The 25,891-nt window shown below is 35.7% G+C and overlaps 1 long non-coding RNA gene across 6 annotated transcripts in view; it reads left to right on the forward strand.

Annotated features, from left to right (window-relative positions):
- LOC129058515 (uncharacterized) overlaps positions 1-25,891 on the forward strand; it is a 158,075-nt gene that overhangs the window by 38,689 nt on the left and 93,495 nt on the right. For 2 of the 6 annotated variants that reach the window (XR_010139157.1, XR_010139158.1), the window contains exon 4: positions 13,871-14,025. This is a non-coding gene — a long non-coding RNA (uncharacterized LOC129058515). Of the gene's footprint in view, positions 1-13,870; positions 14,026-16,228; positions 16,295-16,815; positions 17,023-21,755; positions 22,325-25,891 lie in introns of those variants that run through there. The other 4 variants (XR_008523665.2, XR_008523664.2, XR_010139156.1 and 1 more) reach the window with 4 other exon arrangements.

Below are 25,891 nucleotides of genomic sequence, written 5' to 3' on the forward strand. Positions count from 1 at the left end.
AAATGAATCAAGAAAATGTAGTATATGTACACACAATGGAGTACTATTTAGTCATAAAAAAGAATGAGATCCAGCCATTTGCAACAACAGGGATGGAACTGGAGATGTTAAGTGAAGTAAACCAGGCACAGAAAGACAAACCCATGCTCTCACTCATTTGTGGGATATGAAAATCAAAACAATTGAACTCATGTACATATTAATAGAGAGTAGAAGAACAGTTACCAGAGGCTGGGGAAAGTAGTAGGGGGTTGGAGGGGAAGTGGGGATGGTTAAAGGGTACCAAAGAAAAAAAGTTAGAAAGAATGAATAAGACCTGATATTCGATAGCACAATAGGGTGAATATAATCAATAATAGCTTACTTGTACATTCTAAAATAAAGAGTGTAATTGGATTGTTTGTAACTCAAAGGGCATATGCTTGGGGGAATGGATACTGCAATCTCCATATATGTGTATTTCACATTTCTTGTCTGCATCAAAAAATCTCATGTACACTATAAATATACACATCTGTGTACCCACATACATTTTAAAAAACAATTTAATTAAAAAAATAATAATTCTCAGTCTTTTCTTTAAATATTGCCTGCTTCTCTCCCGGTCCTCTCTTCTAGGACTCCATTTGCGTATGTGTTAAATATTTTCACGCATATGCTGCATATACTCTTTTTTTTTTTGAGACAGAGTCTCGCTCTGTTGCCCAGGCTGTAGTGCAGTGGTGCGATCTCAGATCACTGCAAGCTCTGCCTCCCAGGTTCACGCCATTCTCCTGCCTCAACCTCCTGAGTAGCTGGGACTACAGGCACCTGCCACCACACCTGGCTAATTTTTTGTATTTTTTAGTAGAGACAGGGTTTCACCGTGTTAGCCAGGTTGGTCTTGATCTCCTGACCTCATGATCCACCCGCCTCGGCCTCCCAAAGTGCTGGGATTACAGGTGTGAGCCACTGTGCCTGGCCTGCATAGACTCTTTTATTTGTTCTGTATTTCTTTGTTTCATTATGCTTGTGATATTTTGTTTTTACATATTTTATACTATATCTAATCTGCTATTGAAGCCATTTATCCTGTTTTAATTTCAGCTACTATATTTTTTATTTCTAGATTTTGTTTGATATTTCTAGTGTTTCCATTTCTCCCCCAGTTCTCTATCTTGCTATTTAATTATTTGAACATTTAATTTTAAATACTCTCTCAGATAACTTAAATATCTTGCCCTACTCCGGGTCCTCTCCTATTATATAAGTTTTCTCTTAATTTTTATTGAAAGTTTATCTAGTTTTTAACTTATTTTCTGTGTACTTCAATGAACAGAAGATACTGTAGATTGAAAGTTTTAGAGGTAATTTAAGGCTGTGTAGAATTTAATCTTCTCTTCCTTTTAGGAAGACATGAAATTTTGATTTTCCTTTTCTTTTCTTTCCTTTTTCTCTTTCTTTCTTTCTTTCAAATTGGCCAGGCTGGTCTCAAACTCCTGACATCTGATGATCCACATACCTTGGCCTCCAAAAGTACTGGGATTAGAGGCCTGAGCCACCACGCCTGGCCAATTTTTCTTTTGACATATGTCAAACTTCTGCTCAGGTTCTAATCCTGTAAACTGACCTTCAAACAATAACTTTTGTTGAATCTTCTCCATATTTTCTAGTTGTTCTCAGTAAGAAGTTTGGTTCAAAATGATATACTTCACAATCACTAGAAGAAGATACCAAGAACAGCTTGTTCTGAGTATTCTTGCTATGTTTCATCAGTGACAGCCTTTATGAATCTCATCTCTCCTCCCCAGTCTATTTCACAATTAACCTATAAGCATGTGATGAAGACTTTGCCAGTCAGACTTGTCCACGTGAGACCTTAATTTGGAAATCCACATTATGAAATAAAACACCGTAATGTACTCATTTTGCTGGAGAAAGGCAACATAGTAAGCTGTTTTCTCCAGTGCTCACAGAGTAACCCCAATAGTAATGGTTTCTTCAGACACCATTTTTTTAGATATTGCTCCTGGAAGCTTTGGCTTGAGTCTACTTCCAGGTTTCCAAATGATCCTGTGAGCTACACAAAGCCGTTTAATTAACTCTTGACTAATTAATCAGCGAAAATTTTGTTTTGCGATTTCAAATAAAAACCTATGTTGATAGAATAGCAGCTAGTCTTAGAGTTTTATTAAGCTTTTTCTTCTTGAAATGTCTGTTTTCTATCCATGCTTCTCTAAACTGACCACTCCGCATCTTAGACAAGGCTCACCAGGATTTCAGACCTGGGCCTGTGTGATGCTCGTTTAATGATCTCCCAATCTATTGGTTTATTTCTCCAGTATGTACCATGATCAGTTTTATGGCATTTAATAGTACTTTGATCAAGTTATTCCACCTCTTAAAAACTGTTAGTGGCTACTTGGTGAAAACAATAATGACCACATTTACTACTTATGAGATGATTTTTTTCTCCTGATGCTAAAATCTTCACTGTTTCCAGTACTTTCATGTTATCTGTTTGCCTGTTTTGTTTTTTTGTTTTTTACTCCCCGTATATGCTTCTGGATTTAATTAAGATGTTTGCTACAACTTTCTTCAGGCACACACTATTTTCTTCTCCCCTTGGTCTCATGTTTGCCCTGAATTCTATGAGCTCACTAATTTCTTCTCTTTTTCTCCATAAGCTTACTGATATCTTCCCTTCTCTCCAATCACTATTCCAATATTCAGACTTTTAAAAATGGGAACCTAATTATCAACACATCTAAAATTTATATTATTGTTTTATGTAGTCTAAGACAAGGAATATTAACATCACATCAAATGTTTAGAAATGCTAGAAAATGACAATGAACTTAGCTTAATCCTTTCTTATTATTTTTACTATAAAATATTGTTAAATACAAGTTTATTATTTATCTATTATTTACTTATGTGTTAAAAGACATAAAATTAATACTATGGAAGTAGGATTTATGGGAGAAAGCATTTATTTATAAGAAAATATAGATAATTATGAAAAACAAATAAATTATACATGTTTTATTTCTATTTACTTTCAAATGATTTAGACTTTCTCCATTTAGATTGCTAGCTGCTTTAGTAAAATGCTGTAAATTGGATACTATGTACAACAGAAATTTATTTCTCATAGTTCTAAAGGCCAGGAGGTCCAAGATCAAGGTGCCTGCAAATTTGGATTCTAGTGACAGCCCACTTTCTGGTTCAAAAAGGGCACTTTCTTGCTGTGTAGAAACATGGTAAAGAGATAAGGAAGCCTTTTGGGGCCTCTTTTACAAAGGAATTCATCCTATTCATGAGAATTTCACCTTCATGGTCTGGGCATTTTTCAAGAGTCTCCCTGCTTCCTAATACAATCACCTCTGGGGTTAGGATTTCAACATAAAAATTTAAGGAGGATACAAACATTAAAACGATAGCAAGTAAGTTCTACTCTTTCCATGAGTTCCTTAATACCACTCTTTCTTTCTTGTTCTCTACCTTCTCTAAATTTTTAACATAACGCTTGTGTTAATACTACAAAATTTAGCACTTGGTTATTTATTATCTTCTTTGTTGTTGCTTCACATGTGATATCACTAGATTAATCATTTCAGGGCATAGACAACAAGCTGTATTTCCTCAGTAACCCTAAAAGAACTTGAGTTTGCTAATTTCAAAAATTGTGATAAAGCTAGTTAAGGAAATTCCCTTAAGCGAATATCAATATTCTTAAAGTGAAGTATTAAAATTTTTTTTAAATTACTCAGTTATCACCTTAGGACCCTCAGGAAAGTGGATATGACAAATGAGTAAACAGTGTTTGAACAGAAAGAGAAAGGATATATTAAGGAAAATGATTAAAGATCACCACTTGTTCTCTCCTGTGAGAGTGTTTGGATTAGTGGCAAACATTTAAACAGACAGAGACAGCTTAAGGTGGTAAGAACAATGCAAGAAAATTCAGAATACATCATAAGGTACATCAACTAAATGACACAGAAAGGAAAATTCCGATGAGATGAACAGGGCTGTAGAAGGCATACGAAAAACAGAATTGAGAGGAAATTTTACAAAGAGATACTGAAACAAAATAAAGGTCAAGCACCAAATGTCTTACCAATAGACACACTATGAATGGAGATGAAAAAACACTAACAACAATACAAGTTCAATGTGGCCTCAAAGGCAAAGAGCTAAACAGAAATAAAGCAATGGAAATCACACATGATATTCTTATTTTGTATATTACTGAATAAGGATAGTCAAGGAACAATGAGAAAATATGTCAATGTTCCACTATTAACAAAAGACTACGACTTTGCACTTCAAATAATCACAAATGAAAATATACAGTGAGAATAAGTGTTTCTGATAAAATAAATTAGCTTCTTAATTTAGCAATAAAACAAAAGTTTAAAGATTTCAAGAGTGAGGTTTTAGAGTAAAACTATAGAGTATATATTTTTATTTACTTAAAATAGAGATCTCGACTATTAATGGCTTTCAAAAGTATTAAAAACATTTTTCCAATAATAATATATTACAACATAAGCAATTCTATTTATAGGAAATTTTTTAAAATTAAGATATTCTTTTTTCCATTTATAGATTTTCTAGGACATCTGTAATTTCCCTTTGAGAATAACTTTACTGCTTACAAAAAGGTTTTTTGAGTAGATTATTATTTTACTTACACAAATGCAAAATGTTAATATGTTACAGCTACTCTATCTGTAGTAGCTTCAACTTAAAAAAATGTGTGCCCTCTGAATCTAAAATAAAAGTTGAAATTATTTTTTTTAAAAAGGAAGCTTTAAAAATGTCATTTTGCAGCAGTCCACTAGATGTCACTCAAGATAAGGTTCCCCCTCTAACAGCCCCAACTTCCCTTTATCTTTTAAAAAAATAATGAAGTAAACTGTTAATTAACTATTAGCTCATTATTCTTATTTGACAGATATAATATATGGGTTTGTATTAATTCAAATTTTGTTATTTCCCACTGAAGCTTCAGGTGCATGTCTGTTGCATATAAAGAAAACTATGAAACTTTAGGATTAATAATAATTTTGGTTTATATGAAGTACAGGAAATACTAGAGAAAAAATAAGATGGATGTCTTTATTAGAGTGAAAGTTCTGTGAACAAAGCAATTATCTGGAGCATAGCCTTTAATTTCCAGTTAGGTCTGTGCAATTAATAGAAATCAGTTTAAAAAATCAGTCTTACCCATTGTTTTGTATTGATGGGCAAGTTTTATTGATGAGTGACTCATAATGTCATATTTGAGCTAGAGCTTGTTTATGTTTTTCAATAGAGATTATCCTAGCAAGATATTTTCTATCGAGAGGAAATTACAGAATTGGTGTAGATTGATACCCTTTTCATAAAAAACTTATAAAATCATCTGCTTAACATTGTACAAGGTCTCCACTTTCTGGTTTCATAGCAGAACTCGTTACTTGTTCCTCAAGAAGTTTGGGGAGGCATGCTTACAATCTGACATATTGGTATGCAACAGAGAGGACTTAAGTAATAATCAACCGTGCCTACTTTGTCTCTTTAAAATAAATTGCATATCACTTTTTAAAATTGTAGCTTGCAAAAACTTTTCTTTTTTTTCTTTTATACTTTAAGTTCTAGGGTACCTGTGCACAACGTGCAGGTTTGTTACATAGGTATACATGTGCCATGTTGGTTTGCTGCACCCATCAACTCGTCCTTTACATAAGGTATTTCTCTTATCCCTCCCCCAGCTCCCATCCCCCGACAGGCCCTGATGTGTGATGTTTCCTGCCCTGTGTCCATATGTTCTCATTGTTCAACTCCCACCTATGAGTGAGAACATAAGGTGTCTGGTTTTCTGTCCTTGTGTTAGTTTGCTGAGAATGATGGCTTCCAGCTTCATCCATGTCCCTGCAAAGGACATGAACTAATCCTTTTTTGTGGCTGCACAGTATTCCATGGTGTATATGTGCCACATTTTCTTAATCCAGTCTGTCACTGATGGACATTTGGGTTGGTTCCAAGTCTTTGCTATTGTGAATAGTGCTGCAATAAACATGTGTGTGCATGTGTCTTTATAGTAGCCTGATTTATAATCCTTTGGATATATACCCAGTAATGCGATCACTGGGTCAAATGGTATTTCTAGTTCTAGATCCTTGAGGAATCACCACACTGTCTTCCACGATGGTTGAACTAATTTACACTCCCACCAACAGTGTAAAAGTGTTCCTATTTTTCCAAATCCTCTCCAGCATCTGTTGTTTCCTGACTTTTTAATGATCATCATTCTAACTGGCATGAGATGGTATCTCATTGTGGTTTTGATTTGCATTTCTCTAATGACCAGTGATGATGAGCAATTTTTTATATGTCTGTTGGCTGCATGTCTTCTTTTGAGAAGTGTCTTTTCATATCCTTTGCCCACTTTTTGATAGAGTTGTTTTTTTTTTCTTGTAAATTTCTTTAAGTTCTTTGTAGATTCTGGATATTAGTTCTTTGTCAGATGGGTGGATTGCAAAAATTTTCTCCCATTCTGTAGGTTGCCTGTTCACTCTGATGATAGTTTCTTTTGCTGTGAAGAAACTCTTTAGTTTAATTGGATCCCATTTGTCTATTTTGATGTTTGTTGCCATTGCTTTTGGTGTTTAGTCAGGAAGTTCTTGCCCATGCCTATGTCCTAAATGGTATTGCTTAGGTTTTCTTCTAGGGTTTTTATGGTTTGAGGTCTTACATTTAAGTCTTTAATCCATCTTGAGTTAATTTTTGTATAAGGTGTAAGGAGGGGATACAGTTTCAGCTTTCTACATATGGCTAGCCAGTTTTCCCAGCATCATTTATTAAATAAAGAATCCTTTACCCATTTCTTGTATTTGTCAGGTTTGTCAAAGATCAGATGGTTGTAGATCTGTAGTGTTATTTCTGAGGCTTCTGTTCTGTTTCATTGGTCTACATATCTGTTTTCGTGCCAGTACTATGCTGTTTTGGTTATTGTAGCCTTGTAGTATAGTTTGAAGTCAGGTAGCGTGATGCCTCCAGCTTTGTTCTTTTTGCTTAGGATTGTGTTGGCTCTGCAGGTTCTTTTTGGGTTCCATATGAACTTTAAAGTAGTTTTTTCCAATTCTGTGAAGAAAGTCATTGGTAGCTTGATGGGGATGGCATTGAATCTATAAATTACTTTGGACAGAGTGACAATTTTCACCATATTGATTCTTACTATCCATGAGCATGGAATGTCCTTCCATTTGTTTGTGTCCTCTTTTATTACACTGAGCAGTGGTTTGTAGTTCTCCTTGAAGAGGTCCTTCACATCCCTTGTAAGTTGGATTCCTAGGTATGTTATTCTCTTTTTAGCAATTGAATGTGAGTTCATTCATGATTTTGCTCTGTTTGTCTGTTATTGGTGTATAAAAATGCTTGTGACTTTTGCATATTGATTTTGTATCCTGAGACTTTCCTGAAGTTGCTTATCAACTTATGGAGATTTTGGGCTGAGATGATGGGGTTTTCTAAATATACAATTATGTCATCTGCAAACAGGGACAATTTGACTTCCTCTTTTCCTTATTGAATGTGCTTTATTTCTTTCTCTTGCCTGATTACCCTAGCCAGAACTTACAACACTATGTTGAATAGGAGTGGTGAGAGAGGGCAGCCTCGTCTTGTGCCAGTTTTCAAAGGGGATGCTTCCAGTTTTTGCCCATTCAGTATGATATTGGCTGTGGGTTTGTCCTAAATAGCTCTTATCATTTTGAGATACATTCCATCAATACTTAGTTTATTGAGAATTTTTAGCATGAAGGGTTGTTGAATTTTGTTGAAGGTGTTTTCTGCATCTATTGAGATAATCGTGTGGTTTTTATCTTTTGTTCTGTTTATGTTTACATTTTTGATTACATTTATTGATTTGCATATGTTGAACCAGCCTTGCATCCCAGGGATGAAGCTGTCTTGATTGTGGTGGATAAGCTTTTTGATATGCTGCTGGATTCAGTTTGTCAGTATTTTATTGAGGATTTTCACATCAATGTCCATCAGGGATTTTTGTTGTGTCTCTGCCAGGCTTTGTTATCAGGATGATACTGGCCTCAGAAAATGAGTGAGGGAGGATTTCCTCTTTTTCCATTGATTGGAATAATTTCAGAAGGAATGGTACCAGCTCCTCTTTGTACCTCTGGAAGAATTCGGCTGTGAATCCGTGTGGTACTGGACTTTTTTTGGTTGGTAAGCTATTAAATATTACCTCAATGTCAGAACCTGTTATTGGTCTATTCAGAGATTCAACTTCCTCCTGGTTAAGTCTCGTAGGGCATATGTGTCCATGAATTTATCCATTTCTTCTAGATTTTCTAGTTTATTTGCATAAAGGTGTTTATAGTATCCTCTGATGGTAATTTGTATTTCTGTGGGATGAGTGGAGATGTCTCCTTTATGATTTTTTATTGTGTCTCTTTGATTCTTCTCTCTTTTCTTCTTTATTAGTCTTGCTAGTGGTCTGTTTTGTTGATCTTTTCAAAAAATCAGCTCCTGGATTCATTGATTTTTTGGAGGTTTTTTTCTTTCTTGATTTCCTTTAGTTCTACTCTGATCTTAGTTATTTCTTGACTTCTGCTAGTTTTCGAATTTGTTTGCTCTTGCTTCTCTAGTTCTTTTAATTGTGATGTTAGGGTGTCAATTTTAGATCTTTCCTGCTTTCTCTTGTGGGCATTTAGTGCTATAAATTTCCCTCTACACACTGCTATAAATGTGTCCCAGAGATTCCGGTATGTTGTGTCTTTGTTCTCATTGGTTTCAAAGAACATCTTTATTTCTGCCTTCATTTCATTATGTACCCAGTAGTCATTCAGGAGCAGCTTGTTCAGTTTCCATGTAGTTGTGTGGTTTTGAGTGAGCTTCTTAATCCTGAGTTCTAATTTGATTGCACTGTGATCTGAGAGACTGCTTGTTGTGATTTCTGTTCTTTCACACTTGCTGAGGAATGTTTTACTTCCAATTATGTGGACAATTTTAGAATAAGTGCAATGTGGTGCTGAGAAGAATGTATATTCTGTTGATTTGGGGTGGGGAGTTCTGTAGATGTCTATCAGGTCCACTTGTTGCAGAGCTGAGTTCAAGTCCTGTATATCCTTGTTAACCTTCTGTTTGTTGACCTTCTGTTTGTTGATCTAATATTGACAGTGGGGTGTTGAAATCTCCCATTATTGTGTGGGAGTCTAAGTCTCTTTCTAGGTCTCTAAGGACTTCCTTTACGAATCTGGGTGCTCCTGTATTGGGTGCATATGTATTTAGGATAGTTAGCTCTTCTCGTTGAATTGATCCCTTTACCATTATGTAATGACCTTGTTTGTCTCTTTTGATCTTTGTTGGTTTAAAGTCTCTTTATCGGAGACTAGGATTGCAACCACTGCTTTTTTTTGCTTTCCATTTCTTTGGTAGATTATCCTCCATCCCCTTTATTTTGAGCCTATGTGTGTCTCTGCACGTGAGATGAGTCTGCTGAATACAGCATACTGATAGGTGTTGACTCTTTATCCAATTTGCCTGTCTATGTCTTTTAATTGGGGTATTTTGCCCATTTACATTAAAGGTTAATATTGTTATGTGTGAATTTGATCCTGTAATTTTGATGTTAGCTGGTTATTTTGCCTATTAATTGATGCAGTTTCTTCATAGCATCGATGGTCTTTACAATTTGGCATGTTTTTGCAGTGGCTGGTACCGAGTGTTCCTTTCTATGTTTAGTGCTTCCTTCAGGAGCTCTTGTAAGGCAGGCCTGGTGGTGACAAAATCTCTCAGCATTTGCTTGTCTGTAAAGATTTTATTTCTCTTTCACTTATGAAACTTAGTTTGGCTGTATATGAGATTCTGTGTTGAAAATTCTTTTCTTTAAGAATGTTGAATATTGATCCCTACTCTTTTCTGGCTTGAAGAGTTTCTGGTGAGAGATATGATGTTTGTTTGATGGGCTTCCCTTTGTGGGTAACCCGAACTTTCTCTCTGGCTGCGCTTAACATTTTTTCCTTCATTTCAACCTTGGTGAATCTGACAATTATGTGCCTTGGGGTTGCTCTTCTCAAGAAGTATTTGAGTGGTGTTCTCTGTATTTCCTGAATTTGAATGTTGGCCTGCCTTGCTAGGTTTGGGAAGTTCTACTGGATAATATCCTGAAGAGTGTTTTCTAACTTGTTTCCATTCTCCTCATCAATTTTAGGTACACCCGTCAAATGTAGATTTGGTCTTTTCACATAGTCCCATATTTCTTGGAGGCCTTGTTTGTTTCTTTTTACTCTTTTTTCTCTAAACCTGTCTTCTTGATTTATTTCATTAATTTGATCTTCATTCACTGATATCCTTTCTTCCACTTGATTGAATCTTGTGCATGAATCACGAAGTTCTCATGCTATGGTTTTCAGCTCCATCAGATCATTTAAGTTCTTCTCTAGACTGTTTATTCTAGTTAGCCATTCATCTAACCTTTCTTTCAAGGTTTTTAGCTTCCTTGTGATGGATTAGAACATGCTCCTTCAGCTCGGAGAAGTTTGTTATTATCAACCTCCTGAAGCCTACTTCTGTCAACTCATCAAACTCATTCTCCATCCAGTTTTAGTCCATTGCTGGTGAGGAGGTGAAATCCTTTGGAAGAGAAGAAACACTCTGGTTTTTGGAATTTTCAGCTTTTCTGCTCTAGTTTCTCCCCATCATTGTGGTTTTATCTACCTTTAGTCTTTGATGTTGGTGACCTACAGATGGGGTTTTGGTGTGGATGTCTTTTTTGTTGATGTTGCTGCTATTCCTTTCTGTTTGCTAGGTTTCCATCTAACAGTCAGTTCCCTCAGCTGCTGGTCAATTGGAGTTTGCCGGAGTTCCACTCCAGACCCTGTTTGCCTGGGTATCACCAGCGGAGGCTGCAGAACAGCAAATACTGTAGAACAGCAAAATATTGCTGCCTGATCCTTCCTCTGGAAGGTTTGTCCCAGAGGGTCACCCACCTGTATGAGGTGTCTGTCAGCCCCTACTGGGAGGTGTTTCCCAGTCAAGCTACATGGGGGTCAGGGACCCACTTCAGGAGGCAGCCTGTCCATTCTCAGAGCTCGAACGCCATACTGGGAGAACCACTACTCTCTTCAGAGTTGTCAGACAGGGATGTTTTAAGTCTGGAGAATTTGTCTGCTGCCTTTTGTTCAGCTATGCCCTGCCCACAGAGGTGGAGTCTAGAGAGGCAGTAGGCCTTGCTGAGCTATGGTGGGCTCCACCAAGTTCGAGCTTCCCAACCACTTTGTTTACTTACTCAAGCCTCAGCAAAGGCTGATGCCCCTCCCCCCACCAGGCTGCAGCTTCCCAAGTTGATCCCAGACTACTGCACTAGCAGTGAGCAAGGTTCTGTGGGTGTGGGACCTGCGGAGCCTGGCACGGGAGGGAATCTCCTGGTCTGCCGGTTGCTAAAACTGTGGGAAAAGCACAGTATTTGGGCAGAAATTCACCATTCCTCCAGGTACATTCTGTCACAGGTACATTCTGTCCCTTGGCTAGGAAAGGGAAATTCCCCAACTCATTGCACTTCCCGGGTGAGGCGATGCCCCATCCTGCTTCGGCTCGCCTTTCGTGGGCTGCACCCACTGTCCAACCAGTCCCAATGAGATGAACCAGGTACCTCAGTTGGAAATGCAGAAATCACCCATCTTCTGCATCGATCTCACTGGGAGCGGCAGACCGAAGCTGTTCCTATCCAGCCATCTTGGAAGAGACCACAACTTTTCTTAACAGTAAATGTGAAACTAGCCCTAGAGCACACTATAATTGATAAATTGTCACTATTATTCAACAAACATCTCTTGGAAAAAAATAAATTTTTTGCTTAGGGATATATTTTATTTCTATTTTTCATAAACTTCTTATTTTATGTGCTAATACCAAGTTGTTTTTTTCACATTGAACTACATTCTCCCAAAACATGACCTAATGCATGGGATTATATTTGGCACTTAAGAAATGTATTAATTCTTCAATTCACTAGGGCATTAAGCAAAGTGAATGTTTCATTGTGTGATATGGTACTCTGGGGCCTGAGTTAGTACTTCACATTGCTTAGCTCAAGGAAAAGCATAGTGCATAATTAGTTTTAGCTGTACAGGGTCAAATATTTACTAGGGAAATGGAAGTTGAATGAGTAATCTGATTTACCTGTAAATTTTGGATACAAAACTACAGAGATAAAGGAGCTTAGAAAGAAAAGCAGGCTATAGCCAATAGCAACCTGGGGAAAACATTTATATATACATGGGACAATAGCTTTACTACATTAATAAAGTGTTCTAAGGCCAGTAAAAATATAATATAGATTTATGAACAAAAGATAGGAAATAAATAACTTAAGTTTAGGGTCAATGGTCTAAATTTTATGATACATTAAGCTGACCAAATTTTAAAACTTTTCCCATACCCAGCCCTTTTGAATACTAAAATAAACATGCATATGGGTCCTCAAGGAACATTTTTAAAGAGGTGTCACAACCAATAAAAATTATTAACAAATTAACCTATTGGTCTGAAATAGAGTTTTACATAATGTAACATGGAGTTCGAAGGTGATTGAGTCTTCCTTCATGAAGATAAGATTATTATGTACGGCTGAAGTTCCTACACAGCAGTAGTTTGTGATCATCCTTCTACTGATCCCACACTGTATGAAGGTTTCTTTTTTCTTTTTCTTTTAATCTCAGTAAGTTATTCTTTCTGTACTTTCTAGAAACTACTACGTAGTAATGGAAGGGAGGCGTCAATCTTAGAAAAGAAAGAAAGGAGTATGTCTTCTTTCTTCAGTATTCCTGTCTTTTCAGGGGCCGCTATTCCATGATTCTGTTAGTTACTTAAGGAGATTAATTTGATGAATTCATATACAGAGAATGGCTGCAGAAAGAATGCTATTTTTCTTTGTTACCATTTATTTAACAAGAGTGGAATTTTGAATGTCACTAGACAAAATATTTTGTGCAGATAGCTATTCAAAAGTTCTCTTGTAACTTAACATAGGCTATCCTACTTCTTTTTCCTGCGAATTTATTAAATTGTTTGTAAAAAGCAAGTTTTCAAAAATGATTTAAGATAGTTTTCACAGAATGGCTTAAAGATAAAATAATTAAAATTTAGGTAAAAATATAAGAATCATATAAGAAACAAAGAAAATTATCTTAAAAAATCCAAGAGCAAAGAATAATGGAGAATAAAATTTAACTTTGGACATCCCACAGCTGTGGTAAAATGAAGGCAAAGCAATAAAGCTTCTACTCTATGATGTGAGACACAGCTTTTCTATCTCTGGACTTGTAGAGGAATTTTTCCTCAGGGACAAGACATACCTGTAAGGCCCAGAATAATTAAGGAAAAGGAACAAATGTCTCCGGCTTAGGTGCTGGATAGTTCATGTGAAATGGATAAACACAGCAGAGAAAGTTAAAATCCTTAACCCATGAATGACATCACTGTAGTCTACATATGCAAAGAACTAATTAGAATTAATTTTATTGTTCCACTTTTAGTGAAAAAGTAAAAAGGGGAGTATATTAAACCATTTGTTTGACTGAAGTGCTTAAAAACCTTATTGTTGAAGCATACTATTATATTTTTAAGTGAAATTCAAAATAGCACTTCGAGGTTTTTTACTCTTTGTTTTCTATTTAAAGATTTACTTTCTACCACTTTAGATTAGATCAGCATTTTTAGGCTTTTCCTATAATCTAACACATAAAGGAATATAGTATTTTTGAGGTTTGAACTAAGATGCTTTAATTAATTTGAGATGTCTTTGAAATGATTTGTCAAGGTTCAATGTTTCCTAAAAGTATGTATAGCTGTCTTCTAAAATTGCTTTTTCTTTCCTCAGATTTTACAAAATGATACATTGGTGAAGTCCAGTAATTCAAGTGTTTGGCTAACAATCATCAGGGCCACAAAAACCCAGCCTCTACTCTTGGCAGTATCAGGAACTTCATGGAATACATCCCTTTCAAATTGCAGCTGCAAATGGTCTTGTTAAAGGTAATTCAGCAACATCAGTCAAGATGTTGCCTTGATACATAATGGAGGAGATTAGAAATAATGCATTCCTTCAGTAAACCACTCCAACTGTTTTTATCAATGATGCAGTCCTCTCTCAGGCAATTTTCCAATGTTACATAGACAACTAAATTCACATGTACCGAAAGAGAAAAAAAAATTCCGATTGGAATCAAATCAGTTGAACTTATTATACTGAGACTGAAAGATAGAAGAGAGAATAGGGAGAAAAGTTTCAGAAATATGTATTTCAAAGAATGGTCTAGTTACCAGCATACTTAGAATCCAAAAGAAAAAAGAAAGAAACACAAAATTAATGAAACTAAAAGTGTGTTAAGATTCTAAGAATGTGTTAAAATTCTAGTGTTACTCATGAATTGCAGATATACTTCTAATGGATATAGAATACTACAAAGGGCTTGAAGCATGTGAAAAGGGAGCCTCAGTCATTGTAATCTCATATAGTAAGTGTAGAATTAAGGGTTTTGAAGAAATGTATTTAGTCCCCATGCATGTCTCCAGAAAAATGCACAAGCATACAAGATATGCATAAAATAGCTTAGAGCATACATTTTGAATTGGCTTCCAGATTTGTTTATAAAAAATAAACACAAATTTATTGAGGGTGTCTTTGTATTCATCCCACAGAGCCTCAAAGGGGTTCATCCTACAAATGTGTAGGCCCATCAGCTATGACTCTTTTGTCTGTCCTCTATATCTTGCTAGTAATATACAATGAGTATAATTTATAGTTATTCACAGTCATATTTTAATAGAGTTTAGAGAAAAAATTTATAGATGCATGATGCAATCTACTTCTTAGTATGGAAAATAATATCTATTTTAAGTATTTTAAATACTTTCATATTAATTATGCCAATATACCTGACGTTAATTTTAAATACAAGCCAAAGTCATATTTTAGCTAATAGTAGATAATCTCTTTATCCTTGATGAGGAGGATTTTTAAAACTTTTTGTAATTATTTATTAGGAAGATACCTTGACATGCTAATGAAAATATGAAAATAAGTTGTAATTACCACCCTTATAAATGTGTAGTGAATTTTAAAGTTTATATTTTAATAATGGGATACATCCATGGTGGATTGAAATGTATAGCTAAAGAAGACTAACAACAACACTAACTATTTTATAATCATAGTTTATTTTACCTCAATAGGGTTTATGGACACTTACTAAGAACTAGGTACTGGGGATACAAAATTGAATAAAGCTGGGGTCTCGCTTCAAGCTGCTTATTTCAGTTGTGTAATGTCATGTAACGAATGAATGACGAAGGGAGAAATGTACAGAATATAGCGTGAGATTACAAAAGAGTAAGAATTAGTTCTGTTGTTGGTGTCAGAGAAAAGATATTTATGGAAGGCTTCAAAAAATGGCTCAGAATGAGCTAGGAAAATGAGACAGTTAAAGGTATTCCAGTCAGAGAACTCTGATCAAGGCATCTTGTCATTCTACAAAGAAAGATAAATCTATTTAATAAAAGACTAGGCAGAAATTAAGGTGAGGCTGAAGAAATAGGTTAGAAACAAGTTACATAAGATCTTCTGTGCTCTGTTAGGGAATTTTGAGTTAATTCCGTAAGAAGTGGGAAATTACTAAATATTTTAGTGCTGGTAATTGACCTACAGTAGCTGGAGACAAATTGTGGTGCTGTGCTATGGGGAAAAAACTCATGAATGGAAACATGTTTATTGTGGAATATTCAGTCTGGAGAGAGGCCATCTAAAAAAATGAAGGAATTTCTAGTTGTGGGGTCTTGAGTTTGCAAGTTGGTGTAATAGTTGGCTAATAATGTAAATTTGGGCAAGGTTATTGGTGCTTCCAAGCCTAACATACTCATGTAAAAAATAATGGTGAGTGAGACCTACCTAAAAGGTTGTTGTGAGGATTAGATGAAGAAAAATAATGTTCACATATAGGAAGGCTGTTAAGTATTAGTTCTCTTTCCTAAAAATGATCTGGACAATTTAACTCCTAATCTGTAACTAAAATGATAATACTTAGTCTTTGTTTTAAAAGACTGCTAAACTAAGACATCCATAACCATAGATATCCAGTATTTGATTTCTATATTTTTACTCTTTAATTTTTTTAAAAATTTCTGATAGCTAAGATAAAATTCCTTAACAAGTATATTAATTTTATTTCTTCACCTTTAGTTATAAGAGAGAATGGAAAAAACAATGACGATACTACTCAGTGAAGTATTATTTGTGAATGTGAAGGTAATGATAAAAAGTCCTTTTTAGCTTTCTTTTCAGAGTAAGCGATCCCTCTTTCAGTGTTTATGTAGGGGTGGTCTAAGTGAGCTAAATATCAAAATCACAGGGGAAATTTAAGTGTGTGTTTCTGGACCTAACCCCAGACTTCCTGAATCAAAATATCTGGGTGTAGGATGCCAAAATTACGTTTATCATCTCAACAATTTTAATACTCACCAATATTTGGCAGCTACTGCAGTATTTTCTTTCTCCTTCCCCCTTTCTTCTTTTTCTGTCTCAGAGCTTAGTATCAACTTTAAATTAGTTTTAACGATTCTCCTGGATCTCGTTTTGTTATAACTCCTCCTTTATTTTAATTTGTATCGTATAGAAATGTTACATCTGTACCACTATAATCAGGTAAGAGAATAAAATGATGGCAGTGAGTACGGAATTTCACACTATTTACATTTTGTAGTCTGGCATAAGCATTAAAAAAAAAAATCCCAGTTTTTGTTTCCTTTTTTTTTTTTTTTTTTTTTCAGACGGAGTCTCGCTCAGTCACCTCACCCAGGCTGGACTGCAGTGGCGCGATCTCGGCTCACTGCAAGCTCGGCCTCCCAGGTTCAAGCAATTCTCCTGCCTCGGCCGCCAGAGTAGCTGGGACTACAGGCGCCTGCCACCACGCCCCGCTAATTTTTTGTATCTTTAGTAGAGACGGGGTTTCACCGTGTTAGCCAGGATGGTCTCGATCTTCTTTTTTTTTTTTTTTTTTTTCCAAGTTTTGATTTATTTGAAGTTCCATTTCCAGTTTGATCTGGAAAAATATCTTTTACAATACTGAATTTTCTTTTTTTTTTTTAATTTTTGTTTTGTTTTGTTTTATTTATTTATTTTTTTCTTTATTATTATTATTATTATTATTATTATACTTTAGGTTTTATGGTACATGTGCGCAATGTGCAGGTAAGTTACATATGTATACATGTGCCATGCTGGTGCGCTCGATCTTCTGACCTCGTGATCCACCCGCCTCGGCCTCCCAAATCGCTGGGATTACAGGCGTGAGCCATGTTTCTTTGTTAATTATAACTACAATAGCAAAGATTTATTGAGTGAACACTGACAATGACCCTATGTGTTAGGGATGTTAGGTGAGGAGATTGAGAAAGGATAACTTAAATAATTTACCTTAGGTCAAAGAGCTAGTAAACTAATATATTTAGGATTCAACCCCCCCAAAAAATCTTCTCTTTTACTCTTTACATTACATCATATTACCTCCCTATTCTGTCCCGAGAGGGCCATTATATTATTTCCAATCCTCTGACGCTGTGACTAGATCAAGATCTGCGAGCGTACTGTCATCTGTGACCAGCATGATGCTAGCATAGGTGTAGGAAGAAGAAAGAGATTGGCTGGCAAGATTTAACTGGCCATCTTATTAAATATCTCTACTCAGTGAGAGCTGAGACAGATAAATATCAAACAGTGAGTGTCACTTTTAACCAATTAGAAATATCATGGGCTTATCTCAGAAGACGATTATGCCTCTGGTAGAAAACTCTAGGATGGCTACATGCTTAGGACAGAGGGATGAGAGAAAATTGTTGGATCACACACACACAAAAAAGATAAATTATATATGGTTTCATGATTAAGGTGGTATATGGACACAAAATGTAAAAATATTGCCTGTTTTATCCTAGCCACCCTGTGCTTGAAATGCCAACTAAGTGTGACATGGAAGATTGGTGCTTAGGACAATGACTACCTTATCCTCTCTCCCTTTGTAATGCGAGGGATTTCTGGTTGTTTTCTCCGTGGAGAAACCACTTATTAAATATTATGATGCTTGGCAAGTTGCCTCACTGGAAGATATTTGGCTAGTCCCTTTCATTCTCTATAAAATCAGAATAACAATAATAACAACTATGTGTTCGGGGGTACTGTTTTCAATTTTAGCTTTTACTGTTTTTATTGTTATTCTTATATTTATTTAAAGTTGTCAGTCAATGAGCACAACCATCTGGTTCACAAATGTGAAATAGTACAGAGGCTCCTTGACTTATAATGGGGTCTATAAATCAGCCATGAGTTCAAAATATCAAAAAATCCTGTGTCAAAAATGCTCTTAATACAACTAACCTACCAAACATCACAGCTTAGCTTAGCCTACCTTAAATGTGCTCAGAAAACTTACATTAGCCCACGGTTGGGCAAAAGCACCTAACAAAAAATTCTATTTTATTATACAGTGTTGAATATCTCATGTAATTTATTGAACACCGAAAGTGAAAAACAGAATGGTTGTATGAGTACTTGAAGTAAGGTTTCTACTAAATGTGTATTGAATTTTGATATGGTTTGGCTGTGTCCCCACCCAAATCTTATCTTGAATTGTAGCTCCCAAAATTCCCACGTGTTGTGGGAGAAACTTGGTGGGAGATAATTGAGTCATGGGGGTGGTTTCCCCCATACTGTTCTCGTGGTATGATTAAGTCTCATGAGATCTGATGGTTTTATAAGGGGAAACCCCTTTCTCTTGGATCTCATTGTCTCTTGTCAGCCACCATGTAAAAAGTGTCTTTTGCTTTCCACCATGATCATGAGACCTCCCCAGCCATGTGGAACCGTGAGTCCATTAAACCTCTTTCTCTTTATAAATTACTCATTCTCGAGTATGTCTTTATCAGTCACATGAGAAAGGTGAATACACTTTTGCACCATCATAGAAATGAAAAATTGTAACTTCAGGCTGGGCGCTGTGGCTCACGCCTGTAATCCCATCACTTTGGGAGGCCGAGGCAGGTGGGTCATGAGGTCAGGGGTTCAAGACCAGCCTGGCCAAGATGGTGAAATCCCATCTCTACTAAAAATACAAAAATTAGGTGCGTGTGGTGGCAGGTGCCTGTAATCCCAGCTACTCAGGAGGCTGAGGCAGGGATCGCTTGAACCTGGAAGGTTGAGGTTGCAGTGAGCTGGAATAGTGCCATTGCACTCCAGCTTGGGTGACAGAGTGAGATTCCATTTCAAAAAAAAAAAAAAGAAAAGATTGTAACTTCAACCATCACAAGTCAGGGACCATCTATATTTACTTACTTTTCCACCATATAGAATATTCAAACTAAAGAGGATGATCCAATAGTCAACTGCCACTTATTTGAAAAGGAAAATGTAAAGGGTAGGACCTTGACTACTTTCACTGAAATGATGCTAATTTTATATCAAATTGATGTTTTATTCTTTATCAGTGTTTTAATCTACCATAGTGTTTGTAACATCAATCTTATAACCATGAGCCTGAAATCACACGAAGCCTTCTTTAAAAGGCCCTGGGTCCTCTTTAAATACTACAGAATCTGCATCTTTAGGAGTAAAAACACATATTAAAAAATACATTTATTTCAGATAATTCCTACTAACATAAAGTTTGATGACTATTGATTCAGTCTCTGTGAATCGTTTACTGTGTGTGTGTGTATATATATATAAAATGTGCATACATATAGATATGTGTGTATATATATGATGTACACATAAAATAATTTTTACTCAAATAATATCTTGTTTTATTTTCTCAGAATACTTTCTTTTTCAGTTCTGATCTGTATTAAACAGTGTAACATTCTCCCTTTACAAATATGTATCATCAGACAAACTTAAAGATGATCTGACAATGTCATTTTCCAAGGGACTGATAGAAAGATTGAGTATCATGGAATCAGAACAGACAACAGAGAATCGGGTATTTATCCTTAGAACCAATGATAGACTCGGAGGCTATTTATTCATTGCCAAAAATCTGAATAAAATGTCAGACTTCAAAGGTATTGATAAATCTCTGTATCAGTGGGAAAAACTTTAAACAGTCAGGCTGCATCAGGTCCATTTTGTTTGGCTATCTATATATTTAAAAAACATGATTTTTTAAAACTTAATTAGTTGTTGGTTCTTAAAAATCCGAAGTCTGCAATTACAATGTCAGATTTCCAATCTCCTGTAAAAAATGCTAAATCTGGAAAAACTGTGCCCACATAACCATACTGAAGCTGAAGACAACCTGTCCCTTTTTGGTGGATGCTCACACTCCAGAGAGCCTCATTCCACACAGCCAGCTTTGCTCATTTACATTAATCCTTTGGGCACTCAGGTTTGTAACCCTTACTCTAGACATTTTGTATAAGGTCAACTATACCATCTGAAAAAACAGCAGTTAATACACGTTTGTTAGAAAGAATACATGATATATGAATAAGTACATCTGGAAAACTAAATTTTAAAATTTAAAATCCCAAATCTGAGATTATATTGTCACATTTTTGGTTAAGGACCTTGATATAGTTTGGCTGTGTCCCCACCCAAATCTCATCTTGAATTGTAGCTCCCATAATCCCCTTGTGTCACGGGAGGGATCCAGTGGGAGGTGATTGGATCACGGGGGCAGGTTTTTTCGTGCTGTTCTTGTGATAGTGAATAAGCCTCACAATATCTGATGGTTTTATAAAGGGCAGTACTCTCTTGACTGCCGCCATATAAGACATGTTGCACATACTCTCTTGACTGCCACCATATAAGACATGCTTTTCCTACTTCACCTTCTGCCATGTGGAACTGAGAGTCCATTCAACTTCGTTTTCTTTGTAAAGTACCCAGTCTCAGATATTTCTTCATAGCAGTATGAAAATGGACTAATACAGACCTCTAATTGCTTAGGCACCTAATAATTAGATAACCTAGAACGTATAGTTTTTATTTATCATGAAGTTTAATATAAAAAAGCACCCACAGTTATGTCTCTTGCACTTTTACAGAAGTAAATTGTGTTATAAATTTGCTAACCCAAGATAAGAATTATTCTGTAATCCCTAAACTATTACATTATCTATTTCTATTGTCCTGTATTTTCCTAATCAGAAAAAGTAAGCTTGTAGACTTGTATGTTCTAGAGTCAGCTTATTTTCAGTTTGACGAATAAGAAATTTTATTCTGTGGTAATGACGTGTTATGTTTCTTTCCACTGCCATAGTTTGCCATTTCCTTTAGTATAATTTAAAATTTTTAAACTAGTTTCAGTTACAAAATGTGTATTTACCATCCAAATTCAATACTTTTTCCAAAAGGATTTGTTTGAACCACTATGCTTGTCAATATATAAGAGCAGTTTGATAATGTACTGAAACAATGCCTTCAATGAGGCTTCTCCTTTTCTTTCTACTCAGTGAGATATTCCAGTGAAAGCTCATAAAACATGTGGTCTCATCAAAATGATATTCCAGCAAAAAGAGTGAGATTTATTTTTTAACTTTAAGAGTGTTAGCTTTTTACAGAATATTTTTTCCAGGTTTCAGTGATCCTTCTAACATAAAATGCTACCAAATATATAATTGGCTTAGGTCTTTTTCAGGAATTACAGAAGAAGATTTTTTAATAAATTGGGAAAGTAGGTCATATTGACTTAATCCTTTCTTTGTTCTTTTAAAAGATTCGGACTGAATCAGAATAAACAGGCAATGCAGACACTCGTTCTCTGAAACACAATCAAGACTCAGTGCTGGAACAGATTTGAGGAATGTATACAATTCTTATCTAAACTAATGTCTGGTATTTAACCAGGTTAAAGTTTTTTCTTTCATTTTAATGTGAGAAAAATTTAACAAATAATACATTTTCCCTTCACTACTCAATGTCTTAGTTAGAATTTCATCTGAATTGCATTTATTCAATTCATTTTATTTCTTGACTTGGTGGATTTAATATTCCTGGCATGCTTTTAAAACATGGCTGAATGTATTTATGAATGAAAATTGACAAATCCTAGTTCAGTTTCTTAACCACATTATTTGTCACAAGCTTTAGAAGAAAATCAATCACAAATTATTTAATGTGGTTGTATTTTCAAATCCCTGAAAAGTGTTGAATGCTATATACCAAACATATATTGGCATATCAAATGTTGCCAAAGAGTCAAGCATGACTTTTATAAGAAGTTGCAAGAAAAGATTGAAAATATTTGTAAAAATGAATATTTTGTCACTCTTTAAGAACCAGAATTTTAAGAGCCAGTAATTTGCAACATGTGGTCCCAGACAGCAGCATCAGGATAGCCAGTTGGTATGGGCTGAATTATGTCACCCTGAAATTCAAACATTGAAGATCAAACTTGGAAGACTGTGACTATATTTGGAGATAGAGCATTTAAAGTGGTGATTAGGTTAAACTGGAGCTATTCGAGTGGTTCCTAATCCAATATGTCTGTTATCCTTATAAGAAGGGGAGAGAAGAGACACCAGATACTTGCACACACAGAAGAAATACCATGTGAAAACATAACCAGAAGGCCACCATCTGCAAGAAAAGGAGAGACACCTCAGAATCCACCAATACTGTCCAACCTTCATCTTGGACTTCCAGCCTCCAGACTTTGAGAAAATACATTTCTGGTGTTTAAGGCACACAGTCTATGGTATTTGGTAATGGCATCCCTAGCAAACTAATGTACCCGGAAACTCAGTAGAGCTGAAAAATACTGGTCCCACCTAAAATTTACTGGTTAGAAACTCTGGAGGTGGAGTTCAATAATTTTTGTTTTATCAGGACTTTTGGATGATGTACTCTAACTACTGATTTCAATAACTGATTTACTCTATATTATTGTGGAATTAATTGATATTGTCAGTAAGTTAGATTATTTCAGTAAAGGTCATAAAGGGTCTTCTTTTTCTTTCTCAGTAATGAGAAGCCCTAACCCCAGTCCCTCAGTTGTGGTCAATTTTAGATTATGTGCCATGTGCAGATGAGAAGAATGCATACTCTGCTGTTTTGGGGAGGAGAGTTCTGGAGATATACATTAGGCCCATTTGGTCAAATGTCAAATTCATGTCCAGGATATCTGTTAATTTTCTGCATCAGTGATCTTTCTAATCCTGTCAGTGGCATGCTGAAGTCTTCCAATATTTTTGTGTCATTATCTACACCTTTTCATAGGTCTCTAAGAACTTGCTTTATGAATCTGGGTGCTTCTGCGCTGGGTGTATGTATATTTAAGAAAGTTAGATCTTCTTGTTGAATTGAGCCCTTTAACTACTATGTAATGCCCTTCTTTGTCTTTTTTGATTTTTATTGGTTTAAAGTATGTTTGGTCTGAAATTAGAATAGCAACCCCTACTTTTTTTTTCTACTTTCCATTTGTGTGGTACATTTTTCTCCATCACTTTCCTTTGAGTCTATGGGAGTCATTGCATGTGACATGGGTCTCTTCAATACTAGCATACACTTGGGTCTTGGGGCATTTTGCCCATTTACATTCAGGGTCAATATTGACATTTGCAGGTTGGATCCTGTCATCATGTAGTTAGCTGGTTATTACAATGACTTGATTGTGTGGTCGTTTTATAGTGCCAATGATCTATGTACTTAAGTATGCGTTTGAGGTAGCTGGTACAAGTCTTTCCTTTCCATAGTTAGCACTTCTTTTAGGATCTGATGTAAGGCAAATCTTGTGGCAATAAATTCCCTTAACATTTACTTGTCAGAAAAGGATCTTATTTGTTCTTTAGTTATGAATTTCAGCTTGGCTAGATATTAAATTACTGGTTGAAATTTCTTTTCTTTAAAATGCTGAATATAGATCCCCAATCTTTTCTAGCTTATTGAGTTTCTTCTGAAAGATCCACTGTTAGCCTGATGGGGTTCCCTATGTAGGTGACCTTCCTCATCTCTCTAGCTGCCTTTAACATTTTTCTTTCACTTCAACCTTGGAGAATCTGATGACTATGTGTCTTGAGGATGATTTTCTTGTATAGTATCTTGAGGGGGTTATCTGCATGAAAAACATCTTGTATATCCATATTTAATGGGGAATATAAAAACAAACAAACAAAAAACTCAACAACCAAGGTTTACTAAAACAACAAAAAAAGGAAAATTGAAGAAATATTTTAAAAACTAATAGAATACCTGAGGTATAGAAGATTAACCAATGTTAATTTCCTTTATATTTGGAGATTGATACCAGAAGAGGTCAGGATAGGGGAAGAAGATAATTTAACTAGCTAAATAGCTTACACTTTTTCTTTTTTATATTATACAAAATGAGGAGAAGCATCGGTATGCTGAGGGAAGGAAAGAATGATATAGCTTCTCCAAGAAGATGTGAGAATAAAAGACAAATGAGGGCCAACTGACAGAGCTCTCAATGGCCAAAACTGAAAATATTTAAGCAGCAATATGAAGTATTATTGGATTATAATCCAAAGTATAAAATAAATATTGTGATACAAAGAAATGACTGAATGAATAAGCAAATTTATTAATAAATGGTGATAATGGTGATAGACAAATCTCCCATGCAGAAGAATTCCAAATAACCTAAGTAATTTACCCTTGAGCAAGTGAAGCATAAGTGCCCACTGTTTAAGTGTGAGCTGCACGTAGTTATTTGCTTTTTTTTTTTTTTCTTCTTTGAGACAGAGTCTCACTCTGTCTCCCAGGCTGGAGTGCAGTGGTGCGATCTCAGCTCACTGCAAGCTCCACCTCCCAGGTTCACGCCATTCTCCTGCCTCAGCCTCCCGAGTAGCTGGGACTACAGGGGTCTGCCAACACGCCCGGCTCATTTTTTGTATTTTTAGTAGAAATGGGGTTTCAGCGTGTTAGCCAGGATGGTCTGGATCTCCTGACCTCCTGGTCTGCCCTCCTCGGACTCCCAAAGTGCTGGGATTGCAGACTTGAGCCACCGCGCCCGGCCACATAGTTATTTTCATCTAGAATATGGAAAGAAGAAAAATAGGAATCTTACAACTATTTTATGATACAAAAACTTAGCCAAGTGATATAGATTATCACCAACAATGATAAGTCATTTGGATAATATGTACTCCTGCTGTGATATGATGAGAATGACATTTTACCTTTATGGTCTTCTTTCAAAAAAACTGTAATTTAAGAGTAATCATGAGGAACAACAGATAATTCCAACTGAAGTATATTCTACAAAAAAAAAAAAAAAAAAAATTGGTATTGTTTACAACCATCTGGGTTATCCAAAATAAGTTTGAGAAACTATTACTGTCAAAAGAATCCTAAGGAAACATAACTAAATGTCATGTGATATTCTAGATGGGTTCATGGAAGCGAAGAATATTAGATTAAAATATAAGAAGCTGGTTTTCCGGCCTGGCGTGGTGGCTCATGCCTGTAATCCCAGAGCTTTAGGAGGCCAAGGCTTGTGGATCACGAGGTCAAGAGTTCGAGACCAGTCTGGCCAACATGGTGAAAGCCGGTCTCTACTAAAAACAGAAAAAAATAGCCGAGTGTGGTAGTGCACACCTGTAATCCCAGCTACTTGGGAGGCTGAGGCAGAGAGTTGCTTGAACCCAGGAGGCAGAAGTTGCAGTGAGCCAAGACTATGCCACTGCACTCCAGACTGGGCAAAAGAGCAAGACTCTGTCTTAAAAAAGAAAAAAAAGAAAGAAAGAAACTGGTTTTCTAAAAAGTAAGAAAATCTGAATAAAGTATGGCTTTAGTTAATAATACTACATCAATATTGGTTCACTACTTATGAAAAATATACTACATTAACATATGTTAATAATAAATTGATGTATGTTTATGTGAACTCTA

The sequence above is a fragment of the Pongo abelii genome, chromosome 2 (assembly GCF_028885655.2).
Source record: "Pongo abelii isolate AG06213 chromosome 2, NHGRI_mPonAbe1-v2.0_pri, whole genome shotgun sequence".
In the NCBI taxonomy this organism is placed as follows: Eukaryota; Metazoa; Chordata; class Mammalia; order Primates; family Hominidae; genus Pongo; species Pongo abelii.